Consider the following 25026-nt stretch of genomic DNA (forward strand, 5'->3'; position numbering starts at 1 on the left):
GTGAATCAGCAGCCCCTAGTCTTACCCTTGAGTGTGCCTGTTAATCTTGAAGCTTGACCTAATATGTAGCATGGGGTGAGTGTTAGGAGACGTAAGTTAAAAACATCATTGTAAATGTTTCCTGGTTCCCTCGGTATATTCCAGTTGGGTTTCTCGCATGCCTCTCTTAGAGCACATGTCACTTTGTCTTACAGCTATTTGCACATGTGGCAGAAATTTATTCCAGAGTACTTAATAGATGTATGCCCCATTTCCTACACCCCCTCCCTTCAAAGTCTGAGGTTGCCCCAGCCCTTTCCTTGTTCGGGAAACCATTTATGTGTCAGCCATTTCCTGAGGGGAAGGTCTCAGGGAAAAACCACCAAAGAAGCGTCTCTGGGCTGTGAACTTAAAAACTGAGAGGAAGCGGTGAAACTGAAAGATTTGGAAAATAGAGGAATTGTTTTCTCCTTCTCCTGTAATCTCCCAGACCAAGAAAATCCTCTATGGACTGGGGAAAGAGGAGAGGAAAGACATGCTAGGAAATGAGAATAAAGGAATAAATAGAGAAGAGTGAGGTCAACGTGAGAAATAATTTACCATCATATGGGGAGAAAAGGAACTGGCAGAAGGAATAGCAGTCTCGATTAAAGTGGTGTCACGTGAGTCAGGGAGTGAAAGGAAAAGGAGGCTGTGATCAGAGAATGGCACACTCATTTCTGCCATAGAACATTCCCAATTGGTGTAAAGGACAGGTATGACCACAGGTACATAGAGCAAGGTGGAAACAAAGGCCACTGCATAGAGAATATCAAGGAATTTTGAAGTGAGGGAGCTGCCTGAGTAATTGCACTGCCATCTTATCTACACAAAGCAAAAGGGTCTCCACCCTGCCTACAAGCAGAACGTAAGCTACCAGCTGATGGCACAGAGTAGCAGAATGGACTTGTCTCAGTGAAATAGACAGCATCCTCCCCATAAACCAATAAGATGATATAATGCAAAGAAAGTGGAGTGGGAGCTGAGAGGCTGGTGAGTCTTCAACCCTCATGAATGAGGAAAGCTAATGATGCAGTCAAGGACGCAGGTAGAGCAGCTGGAGCACAGCTGAGAGCACAGAAGTGAGTCATGGTAACGCTTCATAAAAGACCGCCAGGATCTCGCCACCTGCCCTCAGCTGGGGCTGGTGGAAGTTCTAAAAGTGTCCGAGAAGGGACACAGCTCTGAAGACAGCCTCTCTCCCTAAGTGTTTCTGGAAATGTGGGAACAAACATCTTCTCTGGCCTCCGGAAGAACGTCCTAAGACTAAACTGCTTTCATCTTGGGAGATGCTGGCATCAGAGACTCTGATTTTCTCCAGTCATTAGAGTTCATTGAAATCAAGCTTTTTGTTAAGCTTTTCCAGTTTCCTCAAATGTGGGAGATCAAATCTCTCCCACACGCCTGTCTCCACCCAGCTATACCAGGCAGCCCTCAGGGGCGGATGCTGTCAGCTCCAATTTGTTAGCATCAGTACCCAGCAGCAAAATTCCTTTTGTTGCGTAATGTAATTTATTCACAGATCCCAAGGATCAGAGCACGAACACCTGGCGTTGGGGCAGGCGGTATTCTGTCTACCACACTCAGCTTCCTTTATCTGTAAAATGAGAATAATAATACTACCTACCTTGCAGAGTTAATACATATACATCTCTTAGAACAGTGTTTGGCATTCTCTTAAAGTTACAGCCTGTTGCTGCAGGGCACACCAGCTATAAATCCAGGGAAGATACAGAAGGAGAGAGAGATGGAAGAGAAGACCGTATTTTACGGCTCAGTGTAATAGAAAGGTTGTGAAGCCGGGAGCTAGGTCAATCTGAATTTGAATCCTGGCTTTGTCACTGATAGCTTCATCACCTTAGAAAATTAACCTTTTTTGAGCCTCAATTTCTTCATCTGGGAAAAGGAGACAATAATATCAACTTTACACAGTCCATGGCAGGACTAATTATGATGACATGTATAAAACTTGGTGAATAGTAGTACATGATCAGGTAATAAGTTCACTTGTTCCCCCTTATCACTTTTTTTTACTTACATAAGTGCCATGTCCTGGGGTCTGTGACAGTGCAGAACATAATGTGTCATCTTATATTCTGCTATTGAATTCCTAAGACTACAATAAACTCATAATTTTTTCCTACAAGTTGGCTTTTATACTCTTCCACTGTTACTTTTTTCCAATGAGTTCTACCTCCTTGCATTATTCTGGATTCCATCTCCTGTCATTAGATGGTATTTACTGTGGAAAGACAAACTCTTTGGAATACTAGATTCTGGAACCCCTAATAAGAATGCTAGATATTAAATCATGGTCAAACTCATACACTGCACACCCAAGCATTTTTGAATCATTCACTGTTTTGAAATTACCCTTCACATGCATAGATTAGCTCAATACAAATGTAGATATATATAAGACTGGTTCCTTAAAGGATCATGTAATCTCATTCCTTTAGAAATCCAAGCATGATGTACCCAAAAAAGATATTTACTTATTATGATTAATTATCCTCCAAATATTCTTCATTTATGCATTAAAAATCTAGTAGGACAGTAGTTCTCAATTTTTGCCTCCCAGGTATTACTTGGGAGTCTTAAAAAAAAAAATCCAGGCTTTTCTTTGCCACTTCCAGACATTATGACTTAATTGATACAGGATTTGACCTGAGCCTGGGGTTTTTCCCAGATGATTCTAATGTACAGCAAAGTTTGGAAACTGCTGTTTGAGGCTAGTATCAACCCAAGAGCCATTACAGAAAAGAAGTTTGTTTATATTAATGTTATTCCGCTTGAGTTCACTGGTTCATTCAGTAAATATTTGTATAAGACATTGGGACACAGAACATTGTTAAAATGTATTGTTTTTAGTAGTACTAATTTATTTGTGTTTTCTTTTATAATTAGGACCAGTGCCTCAACTCAAGATGAAGCATGGAATTTGTTAGTCAAATGAATTTTTTTTTTCAGTGAAAGGTAAACCTCACAAACTATATGATAGAATAGCCTGTATCACTTTCTCTTTTATTTTGTTTTTCTCTCTCAGGACACTCTGCTTCCAGCCACATACAAAAGTACAAAAGCAAGCCAAGTGGAGGGCTGTGTGCATGTGTGTGCGCATGTGTGTGCGTGCTTGTGTCTTCACATGTGTATGTGTGTACATATTTTTGTCAAGGGAGAGCCAGGCTTACTTATGGCTTGTGAAAGTCACATGACACAATTCTGTCTCTTCATATCCTACACCCCTTTCTACGTTCGCCTCATCTGCTGCTCATCCCAACCCCTTTTTACCCTCCATTTCTCTCTTCCTCATCTCTACTCTTTGTAGAAATAGCAGACACTCATCACTCAGGGGGTTATGGAATGGGTGCCCACATTTTTCAGACTTATTTATTTGCTGAGGTGTGGTGGAATACATCTAATATGGGCTTTGCAGCCAAAAATCACCTGTTAATATAAATATTTACCTTTAGCATTAGCTGGCTACCTGTCTACTTAGGGGAATCACTTGAAGAACTTTAAAAAACAAAAAATCGAAAAAATGAATGCCAATGCCGGGGCGCCAGCTCCATAGATTCTGGTTCAGTTGGTTTGGGTGAAGTCCAAATTTAGGGCATTCATGTTTTGACTTCTCCTTCTCCTTCTTCTTTTTCTCCCACTTCTTCTTCCTCTTCCCCTTCTTCTTCCTCCTCTTTTTCTTCAAAGCTCCTAAGGTAATGCTCATATAGAACTTGAGATAAGCTCTGGAAGAAAAAGGTAATATATTTCCAGGCAGAGATGGGTCAAGGAATAAAATAACATTAGTAAATACATATGAATGCAAAAACCTGCACAGAAATAGCATAAAACAATTGAAAGTGCATTCATTTAATTAAATCATACGAAATCATTGCTTCTGTGCACCATCAATTCAAATCAATGGCTACTGAGTCAGCATCTACTATGTCCCTTGGTGATGCTACGTGGCTCTTCGTTAATACCTCCACTCTAGCTGTCCACTGAGTTGATTGTAACTCTTTCCCAACATGTTTGCTGCTCCCAGGACTGGGAATTCTTTTTTTTTTTTTTTTCCGGTACGCGGGCCTCTCACCGCTGTGACCCCTCCCGCTGCGGAGCACAGGCTCCGGATGCGCAGGCTCAGCGGCCATGGCTCACGGGCCCAGCCCCTCCGCGGCACGTGGGATCCTCCCGGACCGGGGCACGAGCCCGCGCCCGCTGCATCGGCAGGCGGACCCCCAACCACTGCGGCACCAGGGAAGCCCGATGACTAGGAATTCTTGATGCAGACATCTCCAGCTTTTTTGTGCTCTCAGGGCCTGACCAATAGTCTCACACATAGCTGGTGCTCACTGATTTTTTGTGGATTGAATGCAGAAGTGGGAAAGTAAATGAAATGCGGTGTGTCATGAAACATTCAGGAGAAGATACAGTCTGACTCCCGCATTCATGGCATTTATAAGCTCATGTGAGAGTCACATGATATAGATCCATGGCACAATTAGAAAATAACATGGGACATCCTCCCTCAAAAAAATTTAACGAGATGCAAGAGGGAGGAGATATGGGGATATATGTATATGTATGGCTGATTCACTTTGTTGCGGAGCAGAAGCTAACACACCATTGTAAAGCAATTATACTCCAATAAAGGTGTTAAAAAAATTAATGGCTAAAGCAGTTGTTAATGCAGTTGAGGGGAGAGATCTTTGAGTAGTCAAGAAGAGGAAAAGTAAACATAGGACTAAGGCGTTAGGAGGAAGGCTTCGAGAGAGAAATGAAATTTAAATTTAGTGTGTAAGTGGTGGCAGAATTTGAAGGGTAAGAACAGGAGCAGGCATTGTGTAAAGTGAGAACTAAAGTGTGGAAATGTAATGATGGAGGCCCAGTGTAACATCTGAATAAGGATCTTGTTGTCTGTGCAATTGACAACAGTAACATAGATTTTTGAATAAATCACGTGACAATAAACTCTGGATGAATGGAACTTGTTCACCACTATAGTCTTAGTTCCTAGAAGAATGTGTTGCCTATAGTAGGCTCTTAATAAATACTTGTTGAATAACTGGTTAATGAATAAGTGACTAAATGAAAACATGCAGGAAGGCATGAAGAATCAGTATTCATCAGACATTTATTTATCGCTCAACATTTATTAAGCTCCAACTGCATGCCTGGTTACATGCTAGAAACTAGGGACACAAAGATGAATATAAATGTAGTCTTTATTGTTCTTATAGTATATTCCAGTGGTTCTCAAATTTTCATTTGCCTAAGAATCACCTAAGGAGCTTAGTAAACATGCAGATTCTTGGGATTCACTCTCTAGAGATCCCAGAGATTCTGACTGAAAATGTTGGGAGTGGGGCTTAGGAATAGGTGACTTCCTCCAGTCACCGGATATTCTGATGCCTCCAATCCAAGAATTATACTTTGAGAAATTCTCGCCCAGAAGAAAATATCTAACAGCCAACTCACCAAAAGAAATCCCTCAATAACTGTGAGTATCAGGTAATAGGTCCCATAACAGAGACTCCTTCAGGGAATGACAGGGGTGGTATCACTTGAACCGACTCCTGAGGAATGAGTCAGCTTCTACAGAGTCGGCGTGAGAAGAGACAAGACATTCCTGGCAGAAGGAACAGCCGGGAGATGTGAAAAAACATAGACTATTCAGGAAACCGCAATTGGTTTGTTACAAGGATTTGAGGTATTTTGGGATGCACTGATTTCTGTCAATACTTGGCTGCTTGGTCTGGTATTGTTAGGAAAGAAAGGACAAGCAATGCTTAAATCAGATGAACCAATTAAGAACTTAGGAACAGCATGAAACAGAGAGACCACCACCAGATGGCTATGATCATGTTTCTAAGAGTCTAACTCTGGTCCACTGCTTGATTTAAGTTCACATATTTTACAATTAGTTTGATGCTTAGTTCCCTAATTACAGGACCTTCAATTCTCCGGTACTGGAAAAACTGGACTCGAAAAAGCAGAACAAAACACTTTCTTAGTACCTATTTCCTCTGTACCAAGAATGTTCTTTTGTTTTTTCAAGGAAATGTGGCATTTTGCCTTAATTATCAAGAAAGGAGCAAATGATTTTCCAACTAAATACAAATCATTTAGATATACTTCTTAAAGGAGGAGTTTGGGCTGTTTATAAAAAGCAGTCGAACACAACCTTTTGTCCATCCAGGTAAACCTGTAGGTTAATCTCTAACTTTACTGTCCAGAAAGAACACACAGAAAATGATCCTAACAACAATATCTAGCTGATTTTTTTATATCGACGGTCCTGATTCTCCTTTTTACCTATGGGAGAAGAATTCTGTGAATTGGACAGAAAACAAGATTCAGCTTGAGTCTACGAGACACATCCACCTGCATAATTTAGATGTTTCAGCTCAGGCAGGCTTGGTAATTCCTCAAATACGAGACAAGCCTGAGTAAAAGACTGTCAACCATAAATTGGGGGGATGCTAAGGACATAAGCTCCCAGGCTACCCATCTCTGAAAATAATTATTAATTTAAAACTTAGACATCCTCTGGGGTTTCTACAACTGTAGAACATATGGAAGGGCCGTCCCAGTAACTCAGCCCTGTGGCTTGGACGGGGGGACAGTATCTCCTCGGCTTCCTGAAGTGGGTCACCACCACTCTAACCTAGCCACACATGGGGCTGACGGCACCAGTGCATGATAGTGGGGCCCCTCAGAGGCTGAGGAGTGGGGAGTTGTTATTTCATCAATTGAGGTAGAAGAGGTTCCCAAGTGACCTAAAGGCAGGTTGAATTTCTTCTGCCACATTTACATCCTCACCGCCAAGGCCCTGCTGCAGGCCACTGACCCTCGTATCTGGAAGAAGCATCGTTTAGGGGTGGCCCTCCCTACCTCAGCTCCTCTCTCGTGGGGACGCAGTTACTCCCACCCCCTGCAGCATTTCATGGTCCTTTTTTGAGGGACAAAATAGTTTCTTTCACATATACAACCTGCCACAAGATGCTATTCCTTTTAACAACCAGAACAGTTGGGTAAATGTTTCTACCTCATTCAGTGTTCTTTTTCTTTTTCTTTTTTTTTTTTTTTAACTGTCTGCTGTTTCCACACCAAACATACTGGGCTTTACTGTGCTAGACAGTGCACTGTTCCTGTTTATCCCTTTGAATTTGGAAGCAAATTAAAAGTCATGAGTTCTGACTTATTTTGGTGCCTGTGACCAAAAGTGGGGTCTCCATCTCCCATCCCGAGGATCCTATTTGGGAATGCCCCAACTTGAAGAGTTGAATCACACTTGCAGGAGCCTCCGGTCACTGGATTGAAATAGGCATCTCCGAACCTGACTTCCCTCTTTGGTCTTGTTCTCTATCATTGCTTCATTTTTTCTCTCTTCTTCCTCTTGAAGTATTTTTATTTATAGCCAAATCACTGGCAAGTTGAAGGGAGAAGTAGCCATATGATCCTTTCAAGTCCTAGTTGGGTCTGATTTCCCAAATTGCACCTCGTAGCATTTCGCGGTATGTTTCTTCACAGAAGTCTTAACAATTGTGTAAGGCTTTCCCCTTTCCTGTGCATATGTGGCCAGCATACAAATCCCAGTAACTGTATACATCACCAATCACCAACAACCTTTGCAGTGCTACCAGGTTTTATCCCCAAAAGGCACGGTCTTTTACACTGCCCCCTGCAGACAGTTTGCATTCAGAGCAATGGCTTCCTGCAGCTTTATACCTTAGAGCATCTGTTCAACTTATATTCAGCCTGTGCTTAGAACAGGCAGGAAATGCCAAATAGTAAGGTGTCAGGAAGGATTCTTGCCTATTGAGGAAGGAAAGATTCCTTGTCCCTCTTTGGACAATTCTGAAGTGTGTTCTGCACAGTTTCTCAGAGGGTCCCCTGTGGGATTGAACCCCAGTGACCCTTAGCCATTACCTGATGATGAACTCGCCCTTCACTGGTTTTTCTCCCTACCCTGTCTGCCTTCCTCATGTTGTTGGCATGCTTTCTGGGATCACCTTCAAAATAAATTGACACTGAAATCCTTATCTCTGGATTTGCTCTAAAGAGTACTCAAACGAAGACAGATCCCAGGCAAGTCTGGGACCTGTCCTAACCACAACCCAAATCATTCTCCTTAGGGTCAGGAACTACAATACCCAGCGGTCTGTGGTTTCTGGCAGCATGTAGCCTTGACTAGGGTTTCCAGTGAATGACGGAGAGCACTCTCTATACCAGTGGTTCACCTGATCACCAGTAATTCCTATTTTGTCAGGCAAAACAAAAAGACCATGAACCAGCACAAGCGTACCTGCCTTCAACCAAGAAAGGTTCCAGGTCCTTAATAAAAGGTTTGTACCTGAAGGCTGGAAAGAATGCCCACTTCTGGCCTTTTCTCTCACGAGTTTCTTAGACATTCTTATTATTCTCATGTGAGGCTGCATTTACCTTATTCTGATGCTTCCCTCAAGGGCTGTACTGCCTGTTGCAGAGTAACTTCCACAACTTCTGTCCATCACTGATGCAGTGTTTGGGGAGTCCAGCCAGAGACAATAATCCCACGTGTGGTCCTTCAGGCCCTAAACCTCAGATGATTATGAAGCTCTGCATGGCAGGCCTCCTGGAGGTAGCCGTCCTCCCCACACTAGATGAGGTGCTCCGCCAACGCATTGCAGTTTTCTGAAGGGAGTTGCAGTCAAGGACTCAGGCCTCACCCCTTACCCCCAGGGCAACCACGTTTATATTCACATCTGCATCCCCAGCCCGTCTGCATCCCCAGCCCAGACGTCTCCTTACTGGGGCCTCAGCCGAGGCACTTCCTAGGTGCCTTCCTTATCCGGGCACTTTTCTCCACTCTGATCCAGTAATTTTTCCACTCCTATCTCTTCCCCATTTTCCTACCGCTGACCCCCAGGTTCATGAAGAGAAGAACCCCTTAGTTTAGGGTCCTTCAGCAGTGAGACAACTCTTCTCATCTGTACTATATGTCAGGTCACCTGATCCGTGCCCAGGACCATTCCAGGGAAAAGATGGAACACTGGGAAGCCAGTGCTTCTCTTTTGGGCCTCTTGCTTGTGCTATCACAGTAAGTGTCTAAAACCTTGACTGTCACTTTCAGTTTGGTTCTTTGCCCTAAGTGACCACCTTGACAGCTAGAAGCTCTATGACAATCTGCAGACCATCACGGCCCATGTTGGACCCTCAGGTCCAACAGTTTGGCTGTCACAGTGAACGCATACACCTGGCTGGATTCTGTGTGATGAAATGTTGTCACCAGAGATGTGGCAGGGAAATGCACCTCTGTTTAAATATCAAAGCCGTGATTCCAAAAGACAACCCCGGGATCACCCAAGAACTCCTTAGCCTTTAGTGGGTTTTTGTGTGTGTGTGTGGTACGCGGGCCTCTCACTGTTGTGGCCTCTCCCACTGTGGAGCACAGGCTCTGGACGTGCAGGTTCAGAGGCCATGGCTCACGGGCCCAGCTGCTCCCTGGCATGTGGGATCTTCCCGGACCGGGGCACGAACCCATGTCCCCTGCATCAGCAGGCAGACTCTCAACCACTGCGCCACCAGAGAAGCCCGAAAGTCTGATCTTAATAATCATGTCATTTCCTTCTCTGGGCCTCGTATTCCTATTCTGTAAAACAGAGCTTAAAACATGTATTCACAGAATTATTGAGAAGATGTTTACCAAGCAATTAATATAGTAGCCCTTTTATTCCATTTAGCTATCAAGTGTCCCATGAGGAAGAATGCTAAGTGGAAGGATTCATCCAAATCTTACTTTAGCCTTAATCTCTAGCCCCTAAATCTCTAACTATCCATTCTTCACTGCCAATGCTCACTTCAGTTCAATGATCGTTTTTGAAGGCCTTCTTCATGTCTGGTCTTAGGATATGAAGATTAATAACACATCCATTCTGTCACTGAGGAACTTCAAGTCCTTTCCCTGAAAGTTGTCCCTGTAGTCATATAGCATTTTGTTTATATCTCTAGGGTATAAATCTTTATTAATATCTTACGAAAATAATTGTCCCACTGAACTTGGGGGGAGAATTACCCTCATACCACTAGATTGCAAGCTTTCTTAAAGTGATGTCTATCTATGTCTTATTCAATTTTATATCCTCAACCTTGTAATAATGTCTGCCATAAGATCATGCCCAATAATTGCTTTTGTTGTTGTTTATTTGTTTGTTTTTATTGAATTGAAAATAATCAGAAAAATAATATTGAATACAAAAATCATTGGATTTAGGGCTTCCCTGGTGGCGCAGTGGTTGGGAGTCCGCCTGCCGATGCAGGGGACGCGGGTTCGTGCCCCGGTCCGGGAGGATCCCACGTGCCGCGGAGCGGCTGGGCCCGTAGGCCATGGCCGCTGGGCCTGCGCGTCCGGAGCCTGTGCTCCGCGACGGGAGAGGCCGCAGCGGTGAGAGGCCCGCATACCACACACACACACACACACAAAAAATCATTGGATTTAAGTCTCTGTAGTTCTAGTATTCCTAGAATATTTTGTTTTATTCCCAACATACACACACATACACAAATTGGTTCATGTAGGATAGTTATCATCATTAAAGGATTCCCTGCTATGCCTTGCATTTGTTTAATTGATGTGGTAGATTGTTCAGCAGATTAGGATCTCACCCCTATTTCCCTTCTGCCTTTCCACACCTAATTCCTTAGAATTAGCAGTCTCACAACAAACTGTCCTTTCTTTCCTGTAAAGAAAGAGTCATGGTTTGTTTCTACCAGTTCCTTTTCCTGACATGAACCCATTCCTAATATAATAGGTCTTCTGCTAGTCCTGGACAAAGCCCTTCAAGTCTTTAAACTCCCAAGATGTAAAAGTGTGAAACTTCAAAAATAATTCTAAATATAACTAATTAATACCATACATATGAGACTTTATCTAGAAATTCCAAAGGGAAATCTGGCTATGAGTCATGTGCCTTTGCCCTAAGAGAGAATTCCTTTTCATGTATTTCAGTTATAGAAAGTGGAAAAAATTCTTTTATTAGCGCCAATGTATTCGAATTTAAATTTAATTCTTTAATTTAAAGTAATTTTTAAAGCAGAAAGTAAATTGAGGATACTAAAAGGATATAATGTTTAATGGAGGAAAGTACTTTTGTCTAAAAAAAAAATGTAATTCCAATGGCACAGGATGTTTAATTCTCCAAAAGGATAACTTTTATGAAAACCTACAGGAAATGAAAAGTTATTCCGCTGGTAATGAAAATTCAAATGAAGTATTCTATGCACGAGCGTTGTGTAGAGGCTGGAATGTGATAGACATTCAATAAACTTTCATTTCTAACCCTCTGCTCTGCCTAAATTTGACTAAGATAATGGTAAATAATTTTTGGGTATTTACACAGTGCCAGGCATTGTCCTATGCCCTTTACATAAATAATCTCATTAAATCCTTACCAGAACTCCATGAAATTAGTACTAGGTTATTTCTATTTTAGAGATGTGAAAACTGAAGCATGTAGAGATTTGTAATTTATCCTTAGTCACACAATTAGTGAGTGGCAGAGTAAAATTTTGAACTCAAGTCTGTCTAGCTCCAGAATGTGTGCTCTTAATCTAGATATTATGTCTCCTAACCCCCATGTTATTATTCCAGCTAATTAGAGAGGTAAAAGCTTCTGGAAGAGGAAGAGCATAAGTTAGGTGTGTCCACCAAGCCTATGGCTACACCAAAACATTGGTTTGAACATCAGAAAACTCAACGAGTAAGGCTTGTTGGAAGACATCCAGCTTCCTGCCGGAAACTCAGTCTTTATACTGCCGAGCATTGGATAGACATTGCCTAAATTTCCAAACTGGAGTATAAAACCTTGGCTAATGGATCTCCATCTGACTCTGACAGAAGCTGTACCTGAGAAAATAACATAGACTTTTCAAGGGATAAAGAACCCTATTTAACATACACTGTCATCTGCAGAAGATGAAAGGGTAAGAGTAAACTTAAGCCCTCCTCAAATTCAACACCGCTTTTCATCTGGAAGCAGTATTATATGTGCAATTGCCTAGGGTACAGTTGGGTAACAGAACAAATCTAACTAGATGTTATATATTCATCAAACATCTACTCATCACTAACACAGATCAAAGCTCTGTGTTTGGGGAGAGACAGGCTACAAAGGTAAATTAAATAGATCTGTGTGCTACACAAGAAGTTTACAATCTTAAATTTATAATAAAGTGAGTTCACCGATGACAGGAATCCAGGGCAGTATGGTAGGTTCATTGATGTGTTGGTAATAGTCACAAAAGGAGTACAAGGAGCGACAGGAGTTCAAAGAAGGAAGAGAGACTACCTATATTTGGAGTGATCAAGGAAGAATCTAAGTGCATTTGAGCTGCACATTGAAGAAATTTCTACTATTTGGACAGGAGCTACCGGAATGAAAATCCAGGCTTTAAGGGATAACGCAAACAAAGGTCTTTCCATAAATAAGTACCAAGGCTTAACTGAACCCTAATATGCCCATATTAAAATTTCACTATTTTTTCACCAATTTATTCCGCCAATTTTTTAACAAATGTAACAGATAGATCTCTACCGAATGTGTCTGAATGTTTATGAAATTTATTCATTCAGTTAACTCTTCCTACTTTGTGTTGGGAACTGTGCCAGGCTCTAGAAACAGGGAGATGAAAGCCTACCGCCTGTCCTCAAGGAAACTGGTTTAGTTACTGGGGAAGACAGATAAGTAAACATGTTGCTAATCACACACACACTAGCACAATTTGAAATTTTCTGGACTTGGGAATAAAAAGCCATGTCAAGTCTGAAAGGAAATGATTTTTAATGACCCTCCCAAAAGAATCTATTAATCTTCAAGATTAAAATAAAAAATTTTAAATCTAGAATAGAGAACAATAGGGGTGAAGGGCAAAGGAACTCAAATGTCTGGAGTGAGAGGAGAAGGAAAATGAGTCAGAAAATAGTATTGAAAGAATATGGGGTGAGTCTTGTTTTGACAAGAGTAGCACTTAAAAATAAAAGAGAAGCCCTGGGATCCAGACAATGAGACGATTAGTATCCAGAAAGCTGGAAAGAGCCCAATCAAATGAAATAAGTGTGTATCCCAAGACTATGTATTCCAGGACTTGGCATGCATGTATACCTTGTTTTGACATACCTTTTAATATACCTTTGAGTGTATTCAGGCTGGTCTGATCCATCTTACCGCTGACTTTTTCGACTAAGATATCCAATAAACCCTTACAAAATTGTTTTTCTCGAGCCTAGTTTAAATTGAGTTTCTGTCACTTATAAGCAAGAGGCTTAACAGAGGTCCACATGCAAAACTCTGGAACTCCCTCTGTCCCTTCCTTCCATCCTCAAATCCAGTGACACAGACACACCTGCTCAGCTCTCCGCGAGAGCAGCCCCTCTGTAGGTGAGTAAAGGGGCCCCTTGAGATGGCGCTGTCTTTCGTCATTCCATCTCCGAATGGCTAGACTGCTCACCTTCTCATTTGCTCTTTAAACACAGGAATTGTTTTGAATCAAATGCAACATTTGTTGCCTTCTAAAGAAGTCAGAATCATTTTAAATAATTAAAACCTTTGGCTTCCTTTGTATATGCTTTTTGAAGATGACTGATCCAATCAGGTCAGAACTGGAGAGTTTTGTTTCATCATAAGAGGCAAATTTCTGCAGTTATTCCTCTTTTAAGAGACAGTAGGATCCCAAATGGTGATAGCTGAAGTTGAGCAAAGACATTCGGTAAGTCACATGGAGGAAGTGTTTCGTGTAAGAATTTTGGGGTAGTCAGCAGGGACTGTTACCAACGCCTCCACTGCATTTATTTTTACTCTGTTGAAAAATAATTCTAATATAAGGATTCATCCGTCAACAGTAAAGTATTAGGTTCATGCCTCACATCTGCAAACGTCGGATTTCAAGGAAAATGCTGATGAGATATAAATAAAGAATGCAGAACATGATACTTGGCTTTCCTGAGAGACAGAGATAAAGAGGGAGAGAGAAAGAGAGAGAGAGAAATAGTTATGCAAGTGTATTCAGAACATCATTCCAAATAAGGAAAATGCTACTTACAGAAGCAAAATCAGTTGGCGCTATTTTGCAAGTCAACACTAAACCAGTTTAGGATTACCACTCAGTTTTAGGGAGATAACAAGCCTGATGCAATCAGTTCAGACAGAATAGAGAACAAATACTTTTGGTGGCACAGTGTGTATAGATAGAATTGGTGCACGACTTTGGACTTTCCATGTTATCAAGCTAGCCAGAAACTCACAGCCTGGGCCACCACTCAGAATCATATACAAGAATCAAAATTCTTTAAAACCATATACTTACTTTTGTGACGTGATGGATTTAGAAAGCACAATACTTAGTTTTATGACATTTGAAGTTTTAACAATTTGATAGGATCTAAGGCTCAACAAGGACCCCAAAACCAAGGTTTGACAGCTCAGCTCACTCAGAAGAATGATTAGGGCAACAAGTGTTTTTTTGAGTTTGATTGTTTATCTAGCTCTGTAGCAAAGGAGTTGTAAGAGAATAATAAGGCCTGTGTCCTATCCCTCTCACATAGTTTTGGTTATCAAATATCAAACTGCATAGAGCAGTTATAAGTGATCAGTAACAGAGGGTGAAATAGGAAAGGCTTTTTGGAACAGATATGAGGCTGGAAGAACTGGTAGAATTCTGGTAGAAAGATATGATGTGTTACCTTCCGATGGCTGCTGTAACAAATTACCACAAACATAGTGGCTTTAAAACAACACAACTTTATGATCTTACAGCTCTAGAAATTACTAATCCCAAATGGGTCATACTGGGCTAAAATCAAGGTTTACACAGTGCTCTATTCTTTCTGGAGGCTCTACGAAAGAATCCTTTTCTTTGCCTTCTCCAGCTTCTAGAGGCTGCCTACATTCCTTGGCTTGTTGCGCCTTCTTCCATCTTCAAAACCAGCAATCATATCACTCCGACCTCTACTTCCACCCCTACATCTCCTTCTCTGACTCTTCTGCCTTTATCTTCCACCTTTTAAAGGTCTGTGTGATTACAGTAAGTCCCCCACATACAAATGAGTTCCATTCCGAGAGACTGTTTATAAGCCCAGTTTGTTCGTTAAGTCCAACAACGTTAGCCTAGGTACTCAACTAAAACAATTGGCTATATAGTACTGTACTGTAATGGGTTTATAATACTTTTCACACAAATAACACATAAAAAACAAACACAAAAATAAAGAAAACACTTTTAATTTTACAGTACAGTACCTTGAAAAATACAATAGTACAGTACAACAGGTGGCATACAGGGGCTGGCATCAAGTGAACAGGCAAGAAGAGTTACTGACTAGAGTGGGGAGAGGAGATGGGAGGTGGTAGAGCTGAAGGATTGTCAGCAGTAGGAGACGGAGGGCAAGCTGCAATTTCACTCACGCCTGATGTTGATGGCACAGGTTCTGGTTCCTGGCCGGATTCAATTCTATCTACCCTTTGGAAAACCAATCCAGTGATGTCCGGGTAGTCTCTTTTTTTCTCATCATAGATAACATGGTAGCACAGGATTGCGTTTTGAAAGGCTACTGCATCCTTCATGTACTCTTCTACGTTCAGATTCTGTGCCTCAAAAACTAACAGTGCCTCCTCAGATAAAGAAAATCCCTTGCCATTTCCTGCATTGTGAATCTCTTTGGTACTTCAGTTACTTCTTCTTCCTCCTTGTCTCTCTTCTTCCTTCCTCTGGGCCTCCAATTCCATCAGGTCTTCATTAGTAAGCTCCTCATGTTGCATAGCAAGGAGTTCAGTGAAGCCGTTCTCTTGAAGATCTAGCTGGAAATAAAGATACTGTGCTGCTGTACTCTATACAGTCCTGTACAGTAAAGTACACAGAAGCACAGCCACTTGTAGAGGATGCAGGCAAGTGACAATGTACGCCAGACATGTGAACTTACGTGACTGGACGTGTGAACACATGTTCACATCTTTGAAAGCTCACAACTTGAAGGTTCGTATGTAGGGGACTTACTGTGTCCTGGGCTCATCTGGATAATCCAGAATACTTTCCCTATTTTAAGACCCTTAACTTTATCACATATGCACAGCCCCTTTCACCATGAAAGGCAGCATATTTGTAGGTTCTGTGGGTAGGATGTGAACACTTTGGGGGGAGCATTAGTCTGCCTACCACATATGGGACAGTGACTTAGTCCTAGCCCTGAATCAGTAAACCACTGTCAGCTTTTAAAATTTGATGATAAAGTAAAGATGTTAAACAGGAAGATATAACAGGCTTCATTCCTTATAATGACCGCTTTTGGTACATCTCTGTGTTTCTGATACACATATCAACTCTAGAAACCAGCAACCTAGAAGAGAATACCATGGGCCCACCAAAGGCAATTCAGACTGGTCTAGCACTTAGAAATTCTGCAGGTGTAAATAACCTGGAAGGGGTAGGATTGCCAGTGAATGGAAAACTGAAGTACTTTGTTCAGAATGGAAAACTGAGACTTTAGGAAATGGTACAGACATATCTACAGTAAGTGACCACAGAAGGAACTGGATCATGTTAACAAATGCACTGAGTACTTAATTTCACTTCTCCTTTTACATGAGTGGGTTTTTAAATTTCCTTCATAAATTCTCAATGTAAGTTGTCAGTTTGGTCACATGGATGAAGAAAATGTCTACGGATACATTTCATTGCAGTGAAAAGTAATGATATTTTTAAATTACTTCATAATGGCTGACTCAATCATTCTTTCAACAAATAGATATTGCAAACCAACTTAGTGCCAGGTGCTAAGGACAGAAAAATGACATTTAATCCATAATGTCAAGGATGTCGTGGTCAAGTAATCTTCACAATAATTATGTGAGTTAGATGGACGCTTACCAACTTTTAGGTAAAATAATAAAGTCTCAAAAAGGTTGAATAACTCATCCAAAGTCATTCAGCAAAGAAATGACAGGGCAGGCATTTGAATGCACATTCATCTAAGGGTAAGACCTATTTTCTTTCCACTATGTGGCTTTCCTCTGGACTCAAACACTCTTATAAAAAATACTTTATACCTTGCCATTTTTTGCTCATATTCTATCAAATTTTATATTCACTAAAATAAAAAGGGCTCATGACTGCAAAAATTTACAAGTTTGTTATTTCCATCAGTCTTATGTAATATGGCCCTGTAATTCTGAAATTCACTGACTCTCCTGTCAATTGTGGTTGTGGTGTGCTCTTTCCACCTTACACTGATGCATATAGTTAACAATTTTAAAAATATGCAAGAGGGACTTCCCTGGTGGTGCAGTGGTTAAGAATCCGCCTGCCAATGCAGGCGACACGGGATCAATCCCTGGTCTGGGAAGATCCCACATGCCGCGGAGCAACTAAGCCTGTGCGCCACAACTACTGAGCCTGCGCTCTAGAGCTCGTGAGCCACAACTACTGAGCCCGTGAGCCACAACTACTGGAGCCCCCGTGCCACAGCTACTGAAGCCTGCGCACCTAGAGCCCGTGCTCTGCAACAAGAGAAGCCACTGCAATGAGAAGCTCGCTCACTGCAACAAAGAGCTGCCCCCGCTCACCGCAACTAGAGAAAGCCCACGCACAGCAACAAAGACCCAACGCAGCCAAAAATAAATAAATAAATAAAATTTTAAAAATATGCAAGAGAATTTACAGGTAGTAAATGTTACAGAAGCTCAGAGAGGGCAGATAGAACCATGGTCTGAAGGAGGTCAGATTTAAACCGAGTCTTAAGGGATGGCTGGATTTGGAAAGGCAGATAGGGTAAGAGAAGCCAGGTCAAAGGAAGGGTAAAAAACATGAAAGATAAGAAGCCCGTAGCGTTTTCTGAGGCAGTGAGACAACTAATTTGGAAAGAAAGAGTGTTATGCAAATGTGGAAGCCACCCTAAAGGTTCTATGAAAACTCTTCTCCCTCTTTCCGGATATTTTTTCCATATTTCTGTTTTAGCCTTTAACTTTGCATCATAATTATATGTTTGCGATACCTTATTGACTACTAAATCTGTGGCACAGGGCTCACAGTAGGAGAAACTTGATTAACTGACAGAATGACTACCTCTCTCATTAGCTGTGGAGTCTGTGGCCGAGGCTGTGTCTTCCTCAGCCCTGTAGCTCCAACTCTGAACCAATACTTGTAGGTTTTCAGTAAATGTTTATAAAAATGATTTATTCAATCAAACTCCTACTCATTCTTCAAGGATCTCCCATGCTACACTTCCACCTTCCCCCTTTTGAAGTCTTTCCTATTCACTAGCCAGACAAATGTAGAACACACCCTTACCCTCCGCACCTTGCACAAGGGTGCTATTTACAATGGTGTGCTGGAGTCATCTCATACCAGATCCTGAAAGCCCATTACAAAACGTTCAGGAACTTAGCAAGTCAGCTGTTAAACTTGAGTAAATTACATAAACTTGAAATTAAATAAATTATATTAAAAATAAAGATAATAAACTTGAAACTCATCACTTCCTAATTATTTTACTGTATGTTTGGATTATCCAGGCCCTTGAAATTCTTTATGTCAATTTTAACTGTACAGTACAAATAATATACAATCATGTGCCACTACTGTGCATCTCTTCCGAGCTCCACGTTCAGTGATGTCACGTTGGAAGCTTGAAATGAGCCTTCGAGTTTTACAACATGGAAATTGGCAAACACTACAGAACAGTGTGTGATTTGCTGTTTTGTTGATTGTCTAGACTGGAGGTCAGTGAATCTTTTCTGTGAAGAGCCAGATTATAAATACTTTAGACTTTATGAGCCATCCCAGTCACAACTAATCAACTCAGGCTACAGCTTAAAAGCAGCCGTACACAACATGGAAACAAATGAGTATGCTTGTGTTCCAATAAAATATTCTTTTAAGTAAAATCAAGGTGTTTGGGGATGGTGGAGATTTGGTTGCTTGGTCTAGACTTAGGAAAACAATGGAGAAATGTTAACATTGCAAATTCAACTTAAAAGTTTAAACAGCATCGTAATGGTTATATTATGCATAGTATCAAAATTTGAGGATTATTCTTCTAGTGTTCTAAAACTATTATCCAATTCAGCAATGAAATCAATCACGTAACTGATGAATGAGTGAGGTTCCAATGTTTGTCTTTGCTGCTTCATTTTCACCTTACTCATTAACACCTATGAAAATATCAATAAGCATCCCTATCAGAACTACATTACTTTGTCAGTTGTAACTATAGTTGGACTAGAGTTACGAGGTTTCAGCCAAGATCATTGAAGGCATTCTTTGAGAATCAATTGCTTACGTAGAATTTACAATGGAATATAAGCTGAAAAAAATATATAACTGAATCACTTTGCCGTACACCCGAAAAAAAGGGTATTGTATATTTTATTGTTATTTGTAAATTGTGTGCTACATATCCTTTATATCACTAAGATTTATAATAAATGTTTGTACGTAGAAGTGCTATGCCCTTGGTCCTCAACTGTAATTCGATCTCTGTTACTTAGAAGCTAGGCTTTAGTTATATCTGAGTCTTCTAGTCAAATGACATCCCACGGGCCCCAATCATCTCAAATCAATACCTGAAAAACAAGTTTTATGAAAGCAACCTTATACCTCATACAGATACTCCAAGGAGAGTTAAACTAAATTCTGTGGAGAATTATAAATTGTTTATGTAATAGCTTGTCTTTAAATAAAGTCCTTCTAGACAAGTTTTATTACTGTTTGGTCTGTTATACTTAATACAGTTATCTTTTATTATGTGGAAGCACAACTGGCTTGATTAAACTCCACTCGTAGAGTGGGTTGAAAGCCAAAAGACAACATCCTGGAATGAGATGGCCTAGAAAGGGAGAGAGAGCATTTGGTCACATACCCTCCTCCTCTGCTTTAAGAAGTCATTATCCCTGCCAGAAAAGACATTGCTAGTTTGTTTAAAGTATCTAAGATTAAAAAATTAGATAATGGTTTAGAACTGCAATGTGGTTCTGATGAAAACACAGTGGTGGAAGAAAAATCCCCTCCAGATACAGATAATAGGAAAAAAGGTAGGTAATAGGAAAAAAGAAAAGTATACTGACTGCAGCTCAGCTTCAGCACTCAGATTAGTGTGTGGGGTGAGATCAGTGTGATCAGATCAATCTTTACCACCTCTGAACAGGCGTCCACGGGAAACTTCAGTGACGCTGCCAAAGAAACTCAGGGTACATTCCCGTCGCTCCACTGTGTCAGAAAAAGACTCTAGTCTGGCAGATACCATCTTGTATTGCCATTGTTTTCCTGTCTATTGTTCCATTTGTGAACAACTTGGCAGTAAGGGTGGTGACCTATTTATCTTTGTAATCCAGTTTCTAAAATACTGGCTGATAGTGTATATATGTCGATGCCAAACGTAAAATCGATAGCTAGTGGGAAGCAGCCGCATAGCACAGGGAGATCAGCTCGGTGCTTTGTGACCACCTAGAGGGGTGGGATAGGGAGGGTGGGAGGGAGGGAGACGCAAGAGGGAGGAGATATGGGGATATATGTATATGTATAGCTGATTCACTTTGTTATACAGCAGAAACTAACACACCATTGTAAAGCAACTATACTCCAATAAAGATGTTAAAATAAATAAATAAATAAAATAAAATAAAGTAGTGGCTGAGGCGTAGTCAATGTTCCATAAAGGTACACCACCTGGCTACATGAAATTGAATTAGGGAGCTTCTGAGAGGGTTGGGTGTCCTGTAACCAGTTTCATGTTTTGTTATAATTTAAAAGTCTCATCCAACAATACTATGAGAGCAGTAAGGCAGAAATGATTAAAATAATTCTCCCGATTTAAAAAAAATGGAACCTTTTTTTTTTTTTTTTTTGCGGTACGCGGGCCTCTCACTGCTGTGGCCTCTCCCGTTGCGGAGCACAGGCTCCGGACGCGCAGGCTCAGCAGCCATGGCTCACGAGCCCAGCTGCTCCGCGGCATGTGGCGTCTTCCCAGACCGGGGCACAAACCCGTGTCCCCTGCATCGGCAGGCGGACTCTCAACCACTGTGCCACCAGGGAAGCCTGGAAACTTTTTTTTTTAAAGCAACATTTTTTTAAAAAGAGGGAGGTTAAGTGTTTGCCCAAACTCATAAAAATGGTGGGTGGAAGATTCAAGAATAAACTCCCAAGTCTGAAGCACATTTGAGAATCCTAATCCTAACATAGACTCAGGAAGTTTAGGAAAGCAAATAGAGCATCATTTCAGTAATCAATGGATCTCAGAAGTTGCAGATATAAGAAGGTTGGCTTTAAAAGAATAATCAGTTCTTCCATTTTGAAGAAAATAATAATGAGTAGTTTTGTTTTGGTTGCCTCAAGCCAGTTAGATGCCTAAAATTCCAATAATTAGTCTTATTCCATAGGGACCATATTAAGGAACAGTTTCCCTTTGCTCCACGCAAGGCAAAATGTTTATTTCATCCTATTGTTTGATGACCACAGCCCATTGTTAACATGTCCATTGGCCATGGAATGCAGGCCAGGCATACAGAGAACAGGGCTAGAAAGTTGTGGCTCTGTCTGGGAGAATAGGTCTCAGCCTTGGCTGGATCAAATCACCTGAGGAATTTTTAATAACACAGATTCCCAGGCCACAAGCCAGAGCATTTTTATCAGAAGCTTTGGGAGTGCCACCCAGGCATCAGTATTTCTGAAAGCTCTTTGGGTGACATAAATGTGCAGCCAAAATTGAAAACCTCATTAGTGGATCTTTTTTTTTTTTCCTTTGTGGTACGCGGGCCTCTCACTGTTGTGGCCTCTCCCGTTGCGGAGCACAGGCTCTGGACGCGCAGGCCCAGCGGCCATGGCTCACAGGCCCTAGCCGCTCCACAACATGTGGGATCTTCCCGGACCGGGGCACGAACCCATGTCCCCTGCATCGGCAGGCAGACTCCCAACCACTGCGCCACCAGGGAAGACCCTCTAATGTATTTTTATTTATAGATCTTACTTATTATTTCCCTCCCTTGCCTTGAATGTAAGCTCTGAGAGGCAAGTGTTTCTGTTTGCTTTGTTCTCTACTATATCCCTCATGTCTAAAATAGTGCATAGCATATAGTTGTTGCTCAATAATCACTGAATGAATGTCTGCTACCATTTTCTAGTTGAAGGAACAGGAATTCAGGAAAACAAGTTCCCATGGTCACAGAGCTAGTAAATTGCAAAGCTGTGCTGAATGCTAATCTATCCAACACTATCTCTTACCAATGGTAAGAGATTTCTCTTACTATTAATCAATATCATAGACTGCTTCTTTTTGAAAGAGTTTTATATGATCGCTTTAATTCTTCAGCTTTCATTTTGGTAATTGATGTGTCTGGGGGGACTCAGTGCTCTCCTCCTGAACAGGACTGCATTCTCTACCAGGATATGTTAAAACGTAGTCAAACAATAAGGAAGTGTCAGGATGACATCTTGCATGAGGCATCGTGCTTCCAAGTGGTCCTGTTTCAGAGAATTTGATTCAGAGCTAAAACGGAAATGTGTAACGCTTCTGCTTCATTCCTTCCTGCCACCCCCTCCTTCCTCTGCCTCCACAGTTTGAGGATAGTCTTCCCACAGGACGAGCATAGGAAGTAAAGCCTTATCATGTTCTATGGCTCCCCTAAAAAATAAGGTCTGGTTTAGAATATCAGGAAATACGCTTGCTTCTTTTCTCTGACTAGACAGTTAGAAGTCAATGTCCTTGCCTCTCCCGTCACTGTAGCCACAGGACTAGGGCTGGTGAACGGGAGCGGAATTTATGCAAAAGTATTACTCTTAGCTCTGCCATTTTCCAGTGTTCAATCAGAACTTCTCTGAGTTTCACTTTTCTTATCTCTAAAACAGAAATAACAGCACTACTTGAGAGGGCTCCTGCAAGTATTAGCGATAATACACCCGGGTGCTTAGGTCAAAGCCTACAAGCTTTTATGACAGGCTACTTGTTTCTGACTGCAGTAAAAGAAATCTTATTTGTAGGGCTATGGCTGCTTATCCACTCCAGTAGTAAAGCAGATGGATTGGCTTCCCTGGGGAAGAAGAAAAGAGCTCTGATGTGGGCCAAGTTGCACACATTATCAGTGACTGTAAGGTAAGTGAAATTAGCTCCATCTCAGAGATGTGGAAACTCAGGTTCAGAGATGGTAAAGGAAAGGCTCTGACTTGTATAATCAGTAAGTAGCAGAATGAGGATTCCAATGCAAGCCCAACTCCAAAAAGCCCATCATTTGTACCAGAACAGCACATCCACAGGCCCCCCAAAACCCTCCCCTCACCATACAGTATCCTTATGAATTTTATGGCATGCTAACCACGAACTTAACTGTGAATATTCCTAGCATTCTTTGAAGTCTATTCTTATGTAAGGACCAAAAACAAGAAGGACCAAAACAAGAAAAGAAGAGGACATCTCAGGAGGAAAAGGATCAGGAATCACAATGCTCCTTGATTTTGCCTCTTCTGAATTTCCTTCTCCATCTCTGTTCTAATCCCTCCAGCTTTTCCCTGTGCCTTGGGTGATAACGGCATAATGGGTAAGAGATGGATTTGGCATCAGACTTGGGTGTAAATGCACCTTCCCTAATTAGTTGCCGGGGTCTTGGGAAATTTGTTTAACTGAATCTCAGTGCTCTCTTCTAGAGAACTGGAATAATAATAGTGACCTGGTATTGAGATGAAGGATGGAAATAGCTTAATCCTGTTTCTCTCACTCAGTATGCCTACACCAAGTGTAATTTGATAGAATAATTTATATAAATTTGCTTTGTGCTTTGATACAGATGCCAAAGGAGATTTAGAAGGAAGATTTTTCCCCACTCTGCAGCCCAAAAGCTTACAGCCTTCTGAACATCTCTGAGCATTTTCCCTCCCTTTACTCTTAGGTTTCTCTTTCTTCTGGGAAGGGAAGTGATCCTCTATTTACACTGTTCAAATCCAAATGTTTAGACTTAGATGCTTTCTCTCATGGAGATTTCACTCACATTTTCTAACAGTTTTCAGGCAGTTTGGGGTTGACTCTGTTTCTAATCCATCTATCAAAAGCAGTTGAAAGCAAGAGTCTCGTTAGTTATTGCTTGAACTATTAATCAGTATTACTGATGGAAGGGTGGTTGGACCATCCCTACAAAGCAATAATTTTTAAACTTGGTTCACTGTTGCATCCCCACCACCTAGGAAATACTGACACACAGCAGGAATTCAATAATGAATAAATGGACAAATGCACTTTTTGACAGTGTGCCTCTATGGGTAAAAACATTTGAGCAAGCACCCCTAGTATATATACATGAACATATTTAGTTATTATATTTGTACACCATTTTATTACTATATATTATGTACACTAGAAAACACACACCAAAACAGAAACTAAAAAGACTGAGATGAAAAAGCTACTAAGAATAAAAGTTTTAATATTGTTTTCTCATGTTCCAACAGTTCTCTCCTAGGACTTCAGACAGAGCAGAGGCAAGGGTAAGAGAAATACCAGCAGTGACCCCAAACCATCATTCAGTTTCTCATCAATCTGTGCCCAGAAGCTTAAGCTTCCACAGTCACTAGTCCTTTCATTCTCTTCTTCTTGCCCCCAATAAGGAACCCGAAGTCCTCTGCAGAAGTAGTTGGCCCTGCACTCCTAGGAAACACACAGTATTACTTCTTTGGCAGATCAAGAAGGAGGAAATGGTTATGTACCTTCCAGAGAATACACATAGAATTCTGTTTGTTTCCTCCAAAGCGCCAAGAAAATAGTCAAAAAGTGTATTACACACATGTTATTTTCAGGTACTAAAAATTAAAGAATCACTACAGCCTCACATGCCCCAGCTTCTTCTCCTAAAACTACAACCTCCAGGAGAGACGGAGGAGCCATCTTTCTCTCTGCTTCCTACATCTTCCTCTCTTCCACCCTGAGAATCTTCTAAATCAAGGATTTCTTAACTTAGAAGTCTGAGATGATCAGGTAACAGGGGAAGGAGGGCAACTTTTAGG

The sequence above is a fragment of the Monodon monoceros genome, unplaced genomic scaffold (genome assembly GCF_005190385.1).
Source record: "Monodon monoceros isolate NGI ecotype Baffin Bay Population unplaced genomic scaffold, NGI_Narwhal_1 Super_Scaffold_4, whole genome shotgun sequence".
Lineage (NCBI taxonomy): Eukaryota > Metazoa > Chordata > Mammalia > Artiodactyla > Monodontidae > Monodon > Monodon monoceros.